General features: G+C 34.9%; 1 protein-coding gene across 5 annotated transcripts in view; it reads left to right on the top strand.

The window, feature by feature from the left end:
- LOC106478343 (zinc finger homeobox protein 3-like) overlaps nt 1–20800 on the top strand; it is a 172383-nt gene that overhangs the window by 96636 nt on the left and 54947 nt on the right. The gene's annotated exons all lie outside the window — the stretch shown is intronic.

Raw genomic sequence — 20800 nt, forward strand, 5'->3', positions numbered from 1 at the left:
AGTGTATTACTGAACATCTTTGAAGTTTAATATAGTTTGGAATAACTTTGAAAGAGTGTATTACTGAACATCTTTGAAGTTTAATATAGTTTGGAATAACTTTGAAAGAGTGTATTACTGAACATCCTTGAAGTTTAATATAGTTTGGAATAACTTTGAAAGAGTGTATTACTGAACATCCTTGAAGTTTAATATAGTTTGGAATAACTTTGAAAGAGTGTATTACTGAACATCCTTGAAGTTTAATATAGTTTGAAATAACTTTGAAAGAGTAACAGTGTGTATTACTGAACATCCTTGAAGTTTAATATAGTTTGAAATAACTTTGAAAGAGTAACAGTGTGTATTACTGAACATCCTTGAAGTTTAATATACTTTGGAATAACTGATTTCCTTCTCATTTATTTTTCCCCCACATGATTTTGAAAATATTATTATTATTCTGTATCAATAACTGTTTTCGTTACTTATAACAATTAATTGATTGGGTCTGAATTACTTTGGAAAGTAAGAAGATAAAAATCGTCTTTCTTCTTGGAACGAATGTTCGTCGTTGTAAGACACTAATGCAAACCTTATTTTATTCTCTATAATTATGCAAAACATATAAAAATGACTCTAAATTATATTTATTACTAAATCATTTAAGCCCAATGATTATCTAGTTATTTTAACAGCACAATAACACAAACGCGCTGATTAATGCATATAGCTGTACGTTTTGATAGCTATATTCTCTGCTACGTAATCTCTCCTAATATCAGTAATTGACTTTAATGAGACTGCTTTTAGACAGAAACGAACATGTCCCATAATATTACAGGAGAATGGTTAATGACTTTTTTTTTAATGCATCCTAGTCATTTTTTGTTCAGAGCCAACACTTCAGTCACCCTCAAGAGTCTCGTTCTACTGGTATTTGTCAGTGACAGAGTTGACAATACCCCTGAAAAACAACAACTGTATTCGCAGTGCCCCTCATTCACGCCGCCCTTCTTTATCTTCCCTCTGCCCCTATCTCTCTCTTTTTTCTATTTTCAAAATCTCCTTCTCTCTGTAATTCCTCGTTTGTTTTTATTGCCTTGTGGGTCGATTCTGTTGGGTCTTGTTTTAGAATAATGGAGGATTTGAAACTGGAGGCTAAATTAGGTTTCGCACTGTTTTAGTGTGTTTTGTGATCATTCTCAAATAAAAGCTGAAGATTTAAAAATTATTATTGTCTGAAAATATATACTGGATGCCCATATCAATACCTACTGATTCATTTCGTAATTGAAGAAATACTTACTTGTTTCTTAATTCACTTTTAGCTTTTATGATTCGCGGTTATCAAAATTATTAGTGTGCCCAATAATAATACAATAATGGCACCGGTAAAACCAACAGCTGTATTAAGCTCACCTGTGAAAATGCACTACTAATAGTGCAAAATGAGAAAAAAAGGCTCCGGTAATAATGGCACTGGTAGAAACGTCAGTAGTAATAATGCAAAGTGGGGAAAATGTATTATGTAAAAATCACAAACATACAATTTTACTTAATTTCGTCTCCTTTCAGCAAGAAACAGTGTCATTTTTCCACTATTGTGTTATCATTGCTGCCATTTGTACCGGTGCCATCATTGTCGGAATCATTGTTATTTGCCTATTTTAGTAGTGCCGTTTCTTCCAGTTTTAATGACTACATCTAACCCGTGTATGTTGTATGGGTAGTGAAACATTTAAACAATTGCATCGCGGAATAATATTGAATAAAAGTTTCCTTCAAAATAACTTAATCAGTTTCAATATATTTTACCATTAAACGCAACTTCTTGTCTCTGTATTGTATAAATGAACAGAACTACTGTGTAGTAAGTTATTGCATGTATTTGTAGCAAACAGTATATATACATAAGAAACCAATGAAGGGGGAAAAAGCATTATTAGTGTTAGGTATCACTTTTGTTCTGTATAGCGTGTCCCAGCAGAAAACTTATATATATGAAACAAAGCAACGAAGAAGTACAAGCTATTAGGTGTTCACAAACACGAGGATGGACAATCACTCGCGCTAATGCAGTGTATCGAGGTGACGCCACTTCCTTTAGGTAAATATGCTTTGGTCTAAGCCTATCTCATACCTTCCTTTTATTACGAATCCGTGGGCCATAAGAATTAGAAGACGTGACTCCGCTAATAGGGCAAATAACACTATAAGCTGCTTCTTATATTCTCTCAAGGTCTAAACTTGCCTGCACTATAATCTATCATCAGAAGCCTACCACAGTAAGTTGTCGTCGTGGAGATTTAAACAGAGCCTCTGGGGCAAGTCAACTTACTAATACGTCTTTTCCTTTACAAATGTTATTCTTCTGTTTCCATATATCGTTTGACTCAATTTTATGGCGAATTTTTAGGACTGTGTAAAGCATCAATTGATGAAGGCTTTTTTTTAAGTTTCAATCTTGTTTCTAACCATTGTACCGATATTTTCATCTCCGCGTTCGTGCGGAAAGCCCGGAATTCGTGGTTTAGGGTGTTTTTTTTGTTTTGTTTTATGTGTTCATTGTTCCGAACGGCAGCTTAATTTGACAATCGCCTGTAATTTTATGCTACACATACTAAATTCCATTGTTAGATGAATGAAAGACGAAAGCCAATCTGAGGACATTAATGAGAGGGTAAAAATATATTATCATATTTTTTTATAAATGTTGTAACACTTTTTTACAGCCTGCTAAAAAGAAGTAACAAATAACCAAGAATGTTTAGTGCTTAATAAGAAAGGTGAACTTTTCTTTTTTTACGTAGAGTGTGAAGTACAAAATAATTTTAACAAATAAGATAAAAACTATTTCTTATTTAAATTCCATATTAAGAAAATGCCGATTCAGAAAGGATTTTATAATTACTATAGTATTTACATTTATTTTTCAACAATAGGTTACTTTTAAGTAACACACCAAAATATGTTCATGTATTTTCTAGAGTAATTATGACGACTTTCTTGTTTAGACCAAGTGTTGTGTATTGGTTTGTTTGTTTGTAATTAAGCACAAAGCTACACAATGGGCTATCTGTGCTCTGTCCACTACGGGTATCGAAACCCGGATTCTAGCGTTGTAAGTCCGCAGGCATACCGCTGTGCCACTGGGGGGGGGGGGGTATTGGTTAGCGTGCCTAGTTGTGGATTCGAGGGTCCATGGTTCTTGTACAGTTACCGTAAAAAGAAAAAAATCGTGCTTCACACTTTGGGGCCATTGTTGCGTTATATGAGTGACAGTCAGATCCTCTATTTGATTAGAGTTGCCCGAGAGTTGGTGGTAGGTGCTGTTGACTAGATGACTTCCCTCTAATTTTATTAGTTAAACATTAAGAATGTCTAATACAATAATTCTTACGTAGCTTTGCGATGCAAACAAACGTATTTTCTTATGCATTTATTAGACACATTAAAGCCAATTAGTTGAGCGTTACCGTCCGCTAAGGGAACGAGTCATTTCCTTCGCTTTCTCTTCTATCTTTTTACTTGTCCTCTTCGAAAAGGATGTCCGGCAGAGGTCGTTTTACGAAAAATACTGCTCCCAAAATGGCAATGACGTGCTTCATTTTTTTTCTATGAAAGAGGCCACGTTTTTATCATTTGGTGAGCTCTAAAGTCACATCAGTTTGCATGTAAATGTGAACTGAAACTGATTGTTCCATATTTATGCAATGTGTATTGTACTGTAGGAAGAAAAGAGAAGGCGATCCTAGTCACGACCAGACGTTTCCCATCGATTTTTGAAGCGGTCTTATGATGTATGTATGTATATATATTTACTGCTGCTTACCCTGGGTAAAAATACAGCGACATGCGCTGCTACTTGGAAGGATGAACATAAAAATCAATATATTGGAGTGAGGTGGCAAGTGCTTATTTTTATAAGTTCTTTAAAATATTTTCTCTTTTTTGATCAGTTTTAACACAATGTGCCGTTTAGATATAGATTTTTTGTACCTTCTTTATGCTTAAACTGGGAACATTATCGACAGGAAAACAGCATCAGCTAAAGAAAACGAAGTGAAAGAATTAGAATGGAAAAAAAAATGTGCCTATGTGTCATAAATAAAGTATTACTGGAATTAACGTACATAAATTTTGAAAGTACTTAGACAAAAATGAGCCTCAGTCTTCCACCTGCATTATGAGATGACGTTTCCTAAACCTTCACAGCATTTTAAAGTATCAGAAGCCAACCGAAGTGTATAGTTCTGACGGCTTGTGTCGCAGAATAGCAACCCGTTTTGAAATATCGGCGACGTAAATTGTGCGCTGAGGGTATTCTGGTGTTAAACGTTTACGTTTATTGCCTGTACAAGAGATTATGGCTGTTCATTCGTGAGCAAAGGGAACTCCGATACAGGCTGTGGCTGGTCATGTCATTCGATTTCAAGATACTTTATAGAAGCTTCTCTGCGGAGATGACAAACTATAAGAGACAAAAAAAAAGCTCAAATATGTGGAAATATATACATATGAGAATCTAAAATAAAATAAAAGAATTAATAATTTATATCTGGCCCACAGGCTCACAATGAGTACTTAACTTTACTTAGAAACTTTAATAACGAATTTTGCTGTACAGCGATTAAAAACGGAAATCAAATTAGCAGAGATGAGAATTGTACAGTGAACAAGTTAAAACTGTTAGAATATATTTGTGAGCTAATTTTTCTGGATTTTAGGAATTTTTTCTTGCTTCGATCGAACGTGAAATTCCGTAAGACATTAGAAGTCAACAAATCTTGTGCTGGATTAATGCCTATTAACTGTCTGATTCTATTGTTGCTGGAAATCTATCCACGAATGCTTTCTACAAAACGTATATAGATCCAATTTGCTTGAATGTACTCACTTAATTTCCTTTAAGCTTCTCCATGTTAAAGATTACTTCACTGCCAGATTTTATGTAACATAAGAAATAACATCTTACTAACACAACTATATCAGGTTAAATATATATCAGAAAAGTCCAGAAAACGGGAGTTACTCAGTTATATCTGAGTTTCTCAAACACAACGAAACATTCTCTCTCTCAGACTCTAGAAGGGTTTCTATTACTGATTTTCTGGTAGTTCAGGCTTTCTGAGACATTCACTCAGCATCATCTGAGCGACGTGTTTTGTATGTATTTAAGCACGTGGTTCGATAAGACAACGAACGGTTGTCCAACACGCTACTGTCCTCCGCATCAGCTATTTGCAGTAGCTCTAAGCATACTTTGCTGCCTCTAATAAGACAACGGTTAACAAGAATGAGTCCAGATCAGCTACCAAACAAGCCCCGAGATTGTGGTACCTACCTCAATAGGTTTTCTAAAACTCCAGAGCAATTATCTTTCTTTCTCTTATATGTGTGTGTATTATTATGTACAGTATGGTATAGTCACAGCTTCCATCATGAAAAAGCTCTAAAGTTCACCTAATAGGTTGCATTCAGTTATTTATTTGTTGTTGTAAGGGCACGTCTCATAAGAAACGTGGGTGTGTTATATTTCTCGACATTTTTTAATTAATTATTTGCGAAATGTGTTCACGCTTCTGCTCAGCATAGCTTGCCAAATCTAACAACGTGTCATCATCGTCAACTGAGTGCAAAGACTAATCAAGCACGTGGTTAGAATATTCATTCCAAATTGTCTATTTTAATAGCAGCACAAATTGAAGATTGCAATAGATCAGAAAGGTCAGTATGTAAGTTGCTCCACTTGAGAGTTTAAATGCCACAATTTTGGGAACTTTCCCTGGCAGTTTGATGAAAGGAGCGGTCTCGTTTAGGTAAATTTAGCACGAGATATGGAATTAACAGCTTATCAGAAACGTTTTATATAGATGATGATAAAAGTTATTTGAAAAGGCGTCAAGTATGAAGACATTTAATGTAATATCTGCATTACTTTTTTTTGATAAATTTAAAAAATATATATTTTAAAACTAGAAACATGTTTTAGTTGTCTTTAATAATTTGCTATAATAATAATAATAATTTACAATCATTTTATTAATTCTTAAGCAAATATAAACAATTTTAAGCTAACACTTAAGTTTATAGTTACAGAAACTTTTGGGGCCAGGTGTGGCCTACTTGCTAGCGTGTTAAGATGGTGAATCAGAAGTTCATGGTTCAGGCCCATTGCCGCAAAAATATGCTCCGCATTTTTGTGCCATGGATGTGCTTATGAGTGGCGACTACATCCCATTAAAACAAACAGTAAAGCTTACAACAGTTTGTACCCCCTGTTGGCTCAATGGCGGCCACATCACAGATAGCCCATTTTGTATCTTTGTGCTTAAACAAAAAATAAAAGCAACAGTGTGTTTTTAATGCAGTATCCTTACAAACATAAACATATTCTACAAATAGATGACATTTATTTGCTTACTTAATATAAAATGTTTGAAACAAAAATACGGTTGTTATATACCTCAGTTAGGGTTAACTACTTGGCTTCACGCCCCCTCCCCCGCCAAAAAAAAAAATGACCATGGTTGCCTGAAGAGCTATTTGATTATATAACATGATTAACTAACGAATGTAATTTTGTACAATGGCTGTTTGCTTACATAGCCCAAAGCTGCATGTACATTGGGTTATCTGAGTTATGTCCGCCGCGGTATTCGAGCCCCGAATTCTAGGATTATAGGCTATCAAACTTACTGCTGAGTAACTGGGGTACTATATTCGGTGACAGAAAATATTGTTCTCTTATAATGAATGGCCTTTAACGAACTGGATCCACCACATTAATCCTTTCCTTACTGAGAGGTCCAGTTGGTAAGAAAGTAAAGTTCACTAAAACCTCAGCCTTTTACGTTAAGCCTAACTTGAAATAAATATACCACTTCCTTTGTACCAGGAATTTTTCTACTGAGCAATAAAAATCATTTGCATGCTATATAGCATGAATCAACTATTGGTGCTACTTGTTACATACATAGTGTACTTGTATAGGAAATATCGCCCCTGAACAAGTAAAATCATCTGAATATCTGAAAGTATAAATCCACTGATAACAATACTTTTTACGTAAAGCTAAATCTAGATGTAGTGCATCTTTCTACCAGAGGTTTCTCATCCATTATGCAAGTACACTCATCTTTATTCTAACAAGTACGTATCCACTGTTGACATCTTTTATGAAGACTAATTTCGTCAAGCAGATTCAGCACTCAGCAAAACATGTCTTTTTACTTTAGGAAATACTATTTAATCGGTTCATTCATCTTTAAATTTGAAAATGACTGAATCTAGCTGTTATTTTGCAAATGTTAGATAATTTTTTATTGATATTGTATTCTAAAAAACTAATAACAATGCAGAAATTGAAAAATGATCTCATTGTCAAATTGTAACATGAATCGTGAAGCGGAACGATCACAAACTAAACACAAAAGTTATATATGTTTAAGTTTGCGTTTGTTGAAAGATACATTTTATGTTGCTTTTTCAAAACTAACGATAAAATTATATTTTTGTATTTATGGCAAAGCTACTAAGAAAGCTACCTGCCACCGTCCTGAATTTTGAAGTACTGACCAGGGGAGAAGGCAGCCACTTTTATAACGCACCTACACCTTCAGTTAGGTGCACTATTTTATGGTATCGCACGTATTCGACAGCTTGCCAGCTCCGAAATCTAGAGCTATACCTCAAGGCAACCCCGCGCCCAAAAATAAACGTATAGTGGTACTTATTCAAAGAACTGGGCGTAGTCTAGTTATTAGCATGTTAGGCTGTTAATTGAAGAGTCCAAGGTTTGAGGCGTTATGACGCTGAATAAGTAAGCTCCTCACTTTCAGTTGTAGACACGTTATGAAAGCGAGTCATTCCAGTTATTCGATTCAAGAAACCGAATAAAATCCATTTGAAAATTCTAATTCGAATTTATTACAAATTGACGTTTTTGTCGTTTGCAAGTATATTCTAAGATCTTATGACTAAAAGCAAAGAAAAATATAGGTATACTTTATAATGATAAAAATATATCCAAATATCTGTTTCTCGAAGTTGAACACCCTAGTAACATTTAATAAGTAAGTCTATTACTCCATGTTAAATGATTTACATGCTCACTTAAATACTTCAGGAACAAAAAAGAATATTAGTTATTAATTTTTAAATGTACTTTTAAAAATTTTTAACGATATAATATATTATTGACAATTATTCATATTATCAAATGATTTACATGTCAAGTCAACCATCGTCCCCTGCCGATCATAACAAGGCTTAAGTTTATAAAGATTGTTTAAATTAATCTAGAGGAAAGAACACGTAAAATATGGTTAATTGTTACCTTTATGTATTCTTAATAACAAGAGAGTGACCCGCGACGTTGGAGTCATTCACCTTTCCACACCAGTAGGCTTGCGATAATTGCTAAAATAACTAGTATTCATTGACTTTCATAGTTTGCAGAGTTCAACGCTTTGAAATGTTGTAATACGGTGCTTTTCTTGTATTCCTGCTAAACTGGAGAGTTCAAGACGTGGAATGCAAAACGAGGTACATTCATGATAAAGAAGTTATCCAGTTGGTGATTGGCCAAACAATGAATAAATGATTTTTAGCCTTACGTTCTCACCTATACACTTAGCCAAGTTATTTAAGGTTGTTAATTATTTAGCTATTACGCCCATTCATTCGATAATGATCGCAGAATGTCTACTTATGTTTGTTTGTTTGTAATTAATCACAAAGCTACACAATGGGCTATCTGTGCTCTGCCCACCACGGGTATCGAAAACCGGATTCTAGCGTTGTAAGTCCGCAGACATACCGCTGTGCTACTGGGGGGCATCTACTTATGATACGGTGTGCATCTATATTTTAAACCTATACTGATCTTCTTTATGTTTAATTCATTTAAATTTAATTTTCCATCTATCTTCTTTGATGACGTAATCCTAAAATAATGTAAACGGACAAGTTTTATGAAGTAACAAGGACTTTTTTAAATTAATCATTTTTAAAATATAAAGTACTTCCCTTTAACGTACCGAAAAGAATGCCAATCATTGTTAACAACATTCCTGGTTGGACTGGGCGTGACCTAGTGGTTAACTTTCCCGGACTGTGAACCCGATAATAGCTCGCGACTCATTGCCATGTACGTTATAAGAATAACAGTATAATCCTACTATTCGATGAGACAAGAGTCGGAATAGGTTTGTTGAGTAGCTGCCTTCTCTTTAGTCTATAAATTCAAAATTAGGGACGGCTTTGTGCAGATAGGCTTGGTTTAGCTTTGCTCGATATTCTGAAACAAAAGAAGTAAAAACAAAAACTGTTAAGGTCATGACGTTGAAATGTAGACAAAACTTTGTTTTGGTCCAGATTCACACCATTTTAAAGCTTAAGCTAGTTCTATCAGTATACTGATGGATCAGAGAAACCCCCGCCCACACAAACGCACGTTTTGAAATATTTTTAGCAAGTACGATGTTCTCACGTCAACAGTATTCCAACAAAAATTGCTCATTTACACAACTGCAAGCGCCTGGTGTAAATGTAGAGAACCACTTAAGACCGGCCCCATTTGACGATCTGTCCTCGAAATAAAGGCTGGAATTCCGAAGAAAGTTCTGAATGTACATCTTCAGCAATTCCTCCCTTAAACATACACAAGTCCTTATGTAAACACTTATAAGAACATTTTTATAGTCTAACTTTAACATCTGGAAACGATTCATCATAAACACCCGCAAAATCTCATAGATTTAGAAGTTTCAATTTTAGTTGCAGTTGTAAACTTTTTTGTAATTGCGCGTTCTACACCAATTTATAGTTTAAAATTAGAAGTGTCATAAAATTTTAAACACAATTTCGTATTTTTCTTGTACAAAAAATAAACTGTATCGAAAAATATCCCGTATGTTCGAAATTAAAGCAACATAAATTTGATGTTTTCACTCCCTTGTAAACCTGGAGACCGCGGGAAAAAGATACTTTGTTTTTTTACATACATATTGAATCGATAACAAACTCCTTTCACGCTCTTAAATAAAAATAGAAGACGCTGGAAAATCTGCTTGTTTGTTTGTTTGTAATTAAGCACAAAGCTACACAATGGGCTATCTGTGCTCTGCCCCACCGGGTATCGAAACCCGGTTTCTAGCGTTATAAGTTCGCAGACATACCGCTGTGCCACTGGGGAGGCCACAGTTTAGAAAGCACTGGTCTAAGCACTGTTTATTTTATCAGCTTTCATGAACAACTGTTATGGTTTGTTTGTTTGTTATGAATTTCACGCAAAGCTACACGAAGGCTATTTGCGCTAGCCGTTCCTAATTTAGCAGTGTAAGACTAGGGGGAAGGCAGCCAGTCATCATCATCCACGGCCAACTCATGGGCTACTCGTTTACCAATGAATAATGGGATTGATCGTCACATTATAACGCCCCCACGGCTGAAATAGCGAGCCTGTTTGCGAGTCGAGCGCCCTAACCACCTGGCTATGCCGGGCCAACTGTTATGGTGTGAACTAGATTAAGTAAGTGAATTCTAATTATCACTTTTTCTATTTAACTCGTATACAAATCAGATTTTTAGGGTAGGGATTAATAACTCAGTATTATTAATTTTGTATTTTTAACACCGATTATTTATTCCCTATAATTATCATTTTATTTGAAATAACTTTACTATCTTTCAGAAAAACTGGCAAACCAACAAGTAAATCTTCTCAAACTATTGTTTTTGCAAACAGTGTCAAATTTAACTAAATCGTACACCAATGGAGAAACGTAGGATTTAAATAAAAATAAATTAGAGTTTTTTGTTGTTAAGCACAAAGCTACATAATGAGCCGTATGTGCTCTGACCACTCTGATTTTTAACGTTATAAGTCCTCAGACTTACAACTGAGCCACCGGAAGGCAATAAAAATAATTATTGACCAGTATAAGTATTAACTCAAATTTTCCTTCTCGCTATCGGGCTAATGATTATAATAAGAAAAATAAATAAGGTTAGTGTCTCTTCCTTTGGTTGTGCCCTCTGGTGGCTCAGCGGTAAGTCTGAGAGCTTATAACGTTAAAAATCGTGTTTCGATACCCCCATTGGGCAGGACGGAGCCTATTGTGCACCTTTTGTGCTTAACAACAAACAAGTTCTTTGGTTGTACACCTGAATAAACGTAAAGGCAAAGCTATGATATCAATAAATTAAAGTTTTCTGAAGAAAATAATGCATTTTGTGAAAGTATTAATGCATAATGTTTCTGCGGTGGTTATTGTAACATGCTTTTATTATAAACGAAGATGTTAAGTTCGTTTTTCTTTCCCCTCATTCTTCATTTTCTGTCGTTCATAAGATTTTATTAAGTACTCGTAAATCACCAGAGGATTGTTACAAAACAACTGAATACTTCCTCCTAACCAGATCTATATAACGATAGATTTCTAAAAGTTTTGAGCACTAAGATAGTTAAACATAGCTTATCTATCTTTTCTCAAGATCTTCAGAAAATAGCGTATGACACTAGAATCTCTAGCTACTAGTTTCGGTATGCCTATGACAATCCGGAGTGACATATAGACAGAGTTGAAAAAGACGATGTTTGGCTACATATAACGAAACACTCATCGCTCCCACGCTGAGTTGGAAAATCAGTCCTCACAGTGTGCAATGAGCCATGTGGCTCCTACTTTAGAGAGGATAAAAACGTATACCAAAGACTTGCAGTGCTGGCCTCGCAGAGAGGGTCATCAACAACAATCTACAGATTGTAATCATAATCAGGTTGCCATGGTAATCAGGCTCTAGAGTCAGCAAGGGGCAGAGCGAGAGATGGTCATTAACAATGGCGGCCATCGTGGCCTTGCATGTCTTTCAGACCAACATTTTAGTATTTACAGAACTTGCTTGGAATAGCCAGTATTGTCTTAACTGAGCAAATAGGACTGGCTGATGAACATGATTCATATTTTCTGTGAGTGAATGCTGAGATCGATAGGATATTATTCGTAGACTGATGGTGCACGATATCGTTGAAAAAATAGAAACTCATTACACAAGATGGCGCTACATATGCATATACATAAGTAAGTTGTTTTAGGAGCGAAGAGGAAATAACTGTATTTAAAAAACATAATTCCAATACTTCAATAAATTCATAACTAAATGTATTAGGTAACGAAATAATGTAAACTAAAGTATTCTGAGTTAGAGTAAAAGCCTACTTTTGTGGAATGTTTGTGTATGTATTGGTATATATAAACTTAATTAGTTTGTCTATTCTCTTGAAATTATATTTTTTTTTTAAGAGAGAAACATGGCATTGAATCTTATCTTTCTTAAAAATGAACTGGTGAACATACTGATAGGGTATGATCTGTAGGACCCAGAAGATTCAATAAATCTTATAAGAATAAGCCATTAGAATAAAATGATAAATTAAAACAAATTTAATTTACTTTATATCACAGGTTTTGGAGTATGTTTAGGGGTCTTCGGATGCAGTTTACTCTAAGTGAAATCTTAGAAAGTTTTGGAAGTCATATTATAGATGTTGAAAATTCCAAAAATTGGCTTTGACTCCAACTTAATTATTAATAAGAACTTCTGAGTGAAACTAAAGAAGAGTGTATAATAATATGTTAACTACACTATATCTGATACATCCAGTGCCAACGTGGCCTTTCGCCCAATTCCAGGGCTTTTCAGGCGACTGGGAAACAACAGGTACAGTAGTGGTTGAGACGCTATTTCTATTATCAAACTGCTTGAACAACAACTATGTTGTTGTGAATTACCGTATCATTCGCCCTTTGAAGCCCATTTTACTAAACTATTTAGGCACTAAATTGCTTGTGTGTTCACGACTTTGTTACAGGATCCGTAATAACAGATGATTCACACAGATAAATTTAAACAATAAATTATGCAAATATGAGGATCCCACCAGTAACGAACGGTACTTAAGCAGATGGGTAAAATGAGGGTTAAAAAGAAAGGTAACAACAAATAATATTTAGTACTATAAAATAAATATAAGGTGTTATACTGGGTTTGTAAAAACGTAACCAATAACCATATCCAAACTATTCCTGTATCATAAAACATAATATATACCTAATAATGGCTGGAGACGGCTTAAATGGGTAATGAAGTTTACCCATTTAAGCCGTCTCCAGCCATTATTAGTCTCAAAGTGGGTTCCTCGTCATCGAATAATATATACCTGAAGTGTAATACTGGAAGAGTAAAAACGTAACCAGTAACCAGACACAAATTACCACTGTGTCATAGAATATAATGTACACATGATTGGATGTGTAAAACACGTAATCCATAATAAGATGTAAGCTGCTCCTCATAAAGTATGTTATTAAAGATAACTCATCACTGCACATCATTTATCGTGCTTTGATAAAATGGACACTACATAGCAGTCCGTTCTTCTTAAGCAGCATTTTTCGTATCATTCCGAAGAGGAAAAGCAACCAGTCTTAATGTTGTATTATTTGGTATAATTTGATTTATAGTAAGAGAGCAGTTGAATATAAATTTGGGTTTCGTTGTATTATATGCTCTGTATATATCTAATTATCTAAACACTACGGATGAAATTTGACAAATAATTATTATATTAAATTACAGCAACTTAGCAGATAAAGTCTAATGTATAATACATACTTATGAATAATACAGGTAAATCTTAATTTAATACTACAACAGAAGTTTGAATTTTACAATTCAACACAGTATACTTTATCAAGAAAAAACATTTTATCTATTATTGTATAAATCACAGGAGAAAAGAATTCGCCCAGTTAACATGTAGTTTGAAGTTTCGTCAATAGGTTTATGAAGGCTCAAAAAGTAATTTCTAAAAGGAAATGCGTGATGCTTGAACCTAATGCTATCAATACAGAGATTTAGAAAGTTATATACAACAATTTTGCACCATTATCACTAATTAAAGTTCATATTATCACGTACAATTATGCTCTACTTGACGACTGTGCATCTTGACAACAACCCTGCAGTGTAGTTTCTATTGCAAAAGGCTCCGTCGTAAGGTTTTCATGTCCAATGCACATCCCTCCACTTTCCATAATTTATCTAGTGTATAAGGACGACAGTTTCACAGCGCCCTTTTCAACGGTTCGATCGCACAGAATTCCATATATAGGAGCTGCGTCCAGTAGCTTGACAGGCATGTCTTCATGTGGAATAGCATGGGTACCCGTTTCATTCTCCGGTTGTTTAGAATATGCAGTGGTTGGACGGTTTGTTTGTTTGACGTTAAGCACGAAGCTACACAATGGGCTATCTGTGCTCTGCCCACCACGGGTATCGAAACCCGATTTCTAGCATAGACACATCGCTGTGCCACTGGGGGGGGGGGGGGCGGTTGAACGGATATGTCGTGAAAACAACTTAAGTGAACGTTACTTGTATCGCTTTTTCAGACGGAGCTCCTTCTTGGTTATGTTGTGTATTTTTGTGGGGAGCATGTGGACATTTGTGTCATTGACCTTTGTGTTTTTGGATTCTTATCTGTTACAAGACGTCACACTTTGCTTACTATAGCTGAGGTACGACTTGTCGTTGGTCTCTTTCTGGATGGTCATAGATCCCCAAGTTCATCCCGTTTTGGAAATTACAAATCCTCAATATGAACACATCTTTATAATCTAAGTGGATGAATATTTTGCGTTGGAAAGGGCTGTTCTATACTCTTCCCAAAATCAACCGAATTTCGATGTCATCACACTACTTACAAAAACTCCAAACAATGTCAAACTGTACTTCTGATACATGTCGTTTCACCGAGACTTGGCATCGGGTGTGGTTGTCAAGTGACTTACTGATTTGCATATTGTAAATCGTTTTAAAATAGTGAACTGAACCTTATGTATTTGTTATTTTAAGCAAAACATTGTTTAGTATTTTTGAAATAGGTTTTCATACTATCATTATAAACTTAATTAACCATTTCATTATTAAATGTTTTTTCAATAAACTATAAACTATTTGAAAGTAGTGCCCATAGTTACAGTTGCTAGTGCCACAGTTCGTGTTTCACAATTAAAAATACAAAGCAAGTGTAGCCAAAGAAAGTCAGGAAGGGCTTAGGACTTTTTTTTTACTATCAAACTCTCTAGTGTTTTATTTTAATTTTTCTTAAAGAAAAAGAGACCTCTTGAGACAGCCAAATAACTCGTCTTTCAAATTTAAATGCAAGGGCTGGCAGGGGTAATGAGATTTCCTTTAGTTTGCAGTGCTATATGGTGGATAGCTTGTCAAAATTCAGCGGAGCAGCCATCTTCAGGCCACTGAGCTTGAAACAGCATGCAACACTAAGCACAAGAGGCTCTCTTCTAGCTGTTTTACATCACAAGAGGAACATAGAGAAACGCCATTTGCTGACTAAAGAAGGGACAGAATGTAAACTGCAGCTTTTTAGAGTTTCTGGAAGTGTGGACATACTTGGGATGAGCCATGGTGTTGCTTATAGTCCGTGCTGATTTGTTATAACTTAGCTACCGAACAGAAAAAAAAATCATCTTCTTTGTCATTCTTGTCAGTGATGGAGCTCTTATTTTTTCTTCTTCTCTGTTACTGTATCTACACTGCCATTGGTTAAGGTCAGTAAAATAGTTTCTATTATACTGGAAGAAAATGAAACGACGTATTCTACTTCGATTGTATTAACTCTTAATAATGAAATTAGAATTATTAATTCATTTTAAATATCTAACTTGTTACTTTATCTTATGTTTTGGAACTTTATGCTTCTTAGAACCGTCGGAGATTAAATTGGAGGTAAGCAAGACGCTTTTCACTACTTGTTGACTATTTTTAACTGAAAGTTGCAGCCTCAGAATACTTAATATTTTACGAAAATAATGTATATAAATAACGTGAAACTGATTAGAACATCTGTCCGAAAGGCAGAAACTTGAGTTTAAATCTTTTTCGTGCCAGACTTTCACTTCGTTGAATATGCGAAAGGAGAAAATAATCAATGAAACACTACGTAAGATCACTAAAATATTTATAAAAGCCTCATAACCTTATATGGAATTAAAGTACTATTTTTAAATTTGTGTCTACATTTTTAACATCAAGTAAAGTTTTACATTATACAATTTCTAGTGCCCCGAGATTACCTACTAGACTTATATATATTTATGGAATAATGATTTAAGTCCTATTGTTATTACTTTTATCTTCTGATTATCGGATTTTTTCCTCTGTAATATTACAAAATCACACATCAAACTTTTCTGTTTCAAAACATAAGATCCCAAACTTGATTACTTTGTTTCTAAAGAGTTTGAAAGAAAAACAAAACGAAAGGACAATTGGCTACAATTTTCCCTTTCTGTTTCCAAAACTTCCTATGAACATAGTGAACCAGCAATGAGTAATGTGAATAGTATTGTAACGTAAAGCTCGAAAAACTTAGAACTACACGACTTTTATGTTAATACAAATAGAAATTTCCACTTTTCATAAGAGCAACAGAAGCTTCAATCAGAAATTCGACAAGTGTATGATCACAAATAGTCTATTGTAATATACTTCCATTTTAAACAGGGATAGGTAAAATGCGTTTGACTTGTGTATCTATATCCTCTGTGAATATTTTTATAAGCAGCCCTAGCCAAGCGTTCGATTACGTTCATTTTTTGTTGTTGTTGTTTTTAAATCCCATACTCTTGATGTAGCAGTCAGAATCAGAGACATAGCAGTAAATACTTGTTTGAAGTCGGCGTGATTGAGTGAAATACGACACTCCGTGCCACTAAAATAAACAAGAGAGTCAAACGTGATCTACATGAAAGTATTTCGGTGGGGTGACAAGTAAAGGAGGGAGGAAGAACGGAAAGGAGGGTCGAAGAGGTGAAGGTTTGTGAGAAGTAGAAATCTCATTTGTATTGACGAAGGATTACCAGGACTGCAGGCTTTGCCTTATTCTTGTAGTTATTGTGTGTCTTTATATTGAAGAATTCTCGAAGCAGATTTAGGACGAAAGCAGTCGCTCCGGGCCACAAACTCGTTAGAAAATCTGAAAAGACTGGAATGATGAAACCTGTGGGAACGTTGAAGTGATGGTGTGAGCCCTTTGTAAGCCGAGGTTGCAGCTGACTAATTTGTCCGTAGGGCAGGTCGAAAATAAATCAACAAAAGCACCCAGGTCTTAGGTTCATTGTGATATCCCGGAGTGTTACTAGGGTGTAGGTGACGGACACTCTTAAGTTGAACTGTAATAATTTTTTCCTTTACTTTTGTTGTTTCCGAAGTCCTGTTTACACATTTTCCAAAAATATTCTAAAATCTCTGGCGTGGGTTTATTGCGAACTTTTAGAATTTGGAAAACGTAGAATCATATTTTATTCGATAAGCAGTGATAATAGTGTGCCTTTTTACATTCGGCAATAACTATCACTATTTACTATTTTGTAACAGAAAGCAGTTTTATTGCTCGATGTTTATAAATCTGGGTGCTCGTAGTACGTAACTTGCTCTGATCGGAGGTTAGTATTAATTAACCTGGTAGCTTCTGCAAACAAACTATGTAGCTGGTTTGCTTGTAAATGTTATCATTTTGGTTAGGAGTTCTTTAATATTACAGTAGTTGTTGGTTACTTCTAAAAATGAACAATAGTTGGGGATATCTAATATGGCTGTTAAAAAATTAACAACCTTATTTGGAGGTCTTTGATATTAACGTACAGTTTGGCTGCCTCTAAAGATGAACAACATTGTTTGGGGACTTCTAATATTAGCACACACTGTTTCGATAATATTAGTGTAGTAGTTGACTGCCTCTGACAATGAACAACATTGTTTGGGGATCTCTAATATTAGTTTAGTTGTTGGCTGCCACTAAAGATGAACAACATTGTTTGGGGATCTCTAATATTAGTTTAGTTGTTGGCTGCCTCTAAAGATGAACATTATTGTTTGGGGATCTCCAATATTAGTGTCGTTGTTGGTTGCTAAAATTGAATAACAATATTTGAAGATCTTTAATATTAGCGTAGAGTTTGGCTGCCTCTAAAGATAAACAACATTGTTTGTGGATTTCTAATATTAGAGTCATTGTTAACTGCTTCTAAAAATAAACAGCACTGTTTGAGGATCTGTAGTATTAGTTATAATACTGTTACTATTGGCTGATTCGTAGAATTCTTATAAGTTTTCTCAGAACTTTAGAAACGATTATTATTGGTTGATTTCTTAACGATGGCAATACACCTAGAGTTAAGTTCAAGTACCTAACTAACTCTACTTAAGCGTGTAAAGTACATTTCTTTTTATTTCCGACACGTGCTTAAAGCACTGCCATTAGAACAGTTTGTCGTCTAAAAAGATGTCTGGCTAGATGCATTCGTAAATTTCAAACAAAAATGATGAATGCTTCTCATTATACGTTCATAAAAACTGTAGCGTATTCTGTTAGTTCGTTGTACAAATATCATACGCCTGACTTCACAACACATGCTAACTCTTACACATCAGCCAGTGCTCATTTGTAAATCGCCTCGAGCGTACAGAGTTTGTTGAAACCGCCATTATCATTAGGGTGTTATTATAGTAATTATACAACGAAGCAAGGTGACGGCTCCAAGACGTTCTTTAACAACTGACTGCCTTGTTGTGATTTCATGTGGACAAAAACTATGTTTTAACAATACTTCTGCAGAGAGTTGTTTTTGTTTCTTTTTACACTTGAAACATGTAAAAACTTAATTCAAATACAAGGATGTACAAGTATTATTTAAATATCATTATCATTCCCTTTGAAAGTTATATTGCGTATTAAAACCAATTAATTACACAGTCTCCGCGTGTTTACTTACAGAAAGAAATTTATATTAAATTTATAAAATGTTTAGTAATTTTCATATATAATATCATGTGTTTCGTCTTCACAGTATACGATGCGGTATAGAAGACATTGAAGGATAGGTCTCTAATGGTTGGGACAAAACCGATTCTCAGGATTAACATGATTAAAACTCAATCTTTGCTTAAAGAAAGTCAAATATTATGCTTAAGACAGCACGTTTTAAAGAAAGAAAGGGATCACGAATAAGATCCCATTTAGTTAAAACCACCACAAATCTCCTAATCTTATTCCAGCTGTAATATCCTACACCGCAAATTAGATATGAAAGCCACACGATCTTTGTAGACTTTAAGGAAAACGTGAGCAAACTAGTGATGCACCGGTTTTAGTTAATTGACTCGTTTTTATTTTTTTTTTTTTTTGGTTTTGCTTTTTCTGTTCTTGTCGTTCACGGCTTCTTGGTACTTTCGCTGTTGTCTTTGGGGCGCTCAAGGTCAGATGTTACCGTTTCTTCTGCACCACGAAATACAGTGTCTGCACAGAGGAAAGAGAAGAAGACATGTACAGAGTGGAATGTTTTTACTCTCCGGGGAGTTGCCCCCATGCAGACGAATCCCCTGGCTTAGTGTTACATATGAATCATCTATAAGACCGGTCAGGGCGGCCTGCCAATGTACTCGCTTACCTGATAACGACACAGTATCAATATACCTATTGTTTTATCGAATGGAATAGAATGCCGCGTGTGCATTTATGAACCAGGATTCTTGTAAGTTGCAGTCAGGGGTAAATGGAGCTAAATGTCAAAATGCACCATGGCTCGCGTAGCCCTTCCCTCCTCTCACACCATTGGCACAGTAACAATAATAATAATAAATATGCATTCTCTCTCCGTCCTGTGAAACCAAGTGCCAGGCAACTAGATAATGTTTTATTTTTCACAACTTGGTTTATCCCACCTTTGGCTACTGATGGGAGATAAGGAACATTCAATGTTAGTGGATAGGAAGAAGATCCACGTTTTAAAATGATGCCTCTTACGTAAAACGTTCGCAGTTGTTTCAATTCATATAATATCACCTTTGTTACCATAATACTTCACACGTTACTAAAATGAAGTTGATTGTTCATTAAAACATGACTTTTACAACTAACGATGACTGACATTAATCTAAAGACTCAACCGATCTTGACATTTGTTGATTATGTATAAAACAGCAACTTTATCTCACTATAACTAAAGTGTTCATATAATCCTGTTAAGCCTAGTGTTGACTACTTTAAAACAATTCCCTATATCTCTTAACGTGAAATCGAAGAGGTTGAACTGTAGTATTAGGACATGTAATAAGAAATGTTGATATATGAAAACTACACCTGATGACCAGACTTAAATCTAACTGTGTCATGCAGAACAATTACTGTTTGTGTCATTAGTGTCATACAGCCATTTAGTAACTAATATGTTATGTTTCACTTTGTTTTGATTAGTGTTCCTAACTTCATTTAACATATACTTATAGTTAGTTGTTTAAAGTCGTAGTTTCAACAGTATTTTCACTCAACATCTGGGTAGCATTCATCTCGTAATCTTGGTAGAACTTTCAATCAAATAATTTCGAAGCTTCTTTTCTCTTCCTCATTAAGTCTACCTTACTTGGACTTAATGCTCCTTTCTTACCTTCAGTTTGATCACATTCATCAATTCTCTCCATTTTTCATCCTCCCCGAGCTTCGATTCTTTAACGAATATTTTTTTCAGTTTCAGGTGTTCATTTCTTCCTTGCATTTTCCCTCACAGTACTCAGTTCCTCCAGTGCAAATTATTTTCATACCATTTTGATCCCTTTTCTAATTAGTGATTTTATTCATTCTTACTTTTTCTATAGAGGCTGGAGACGGCTTAAATGGGTAATGAAGAAAAACTTTAATATAAGTTTAACATGACAGCATGACAGCATGACA

This window comes from Limulus polyphemus, unplaced genomic scaffold (genome assembly GCF_000517525.1).
Source record: "Limulus polyphemus unplaced genomic scaffold, Limulus_polyphemus-2.1.2 Scaffold201, whole genome shotgun sequence".
In the NCBI taxonomy this organism is placed as follows: domain Eukaryota; kingdom Metazoa; phylum Arthropoda; class Merostomata; order Xiphosura; family Limulidae; genus Limulus; species Limulus polyphemus.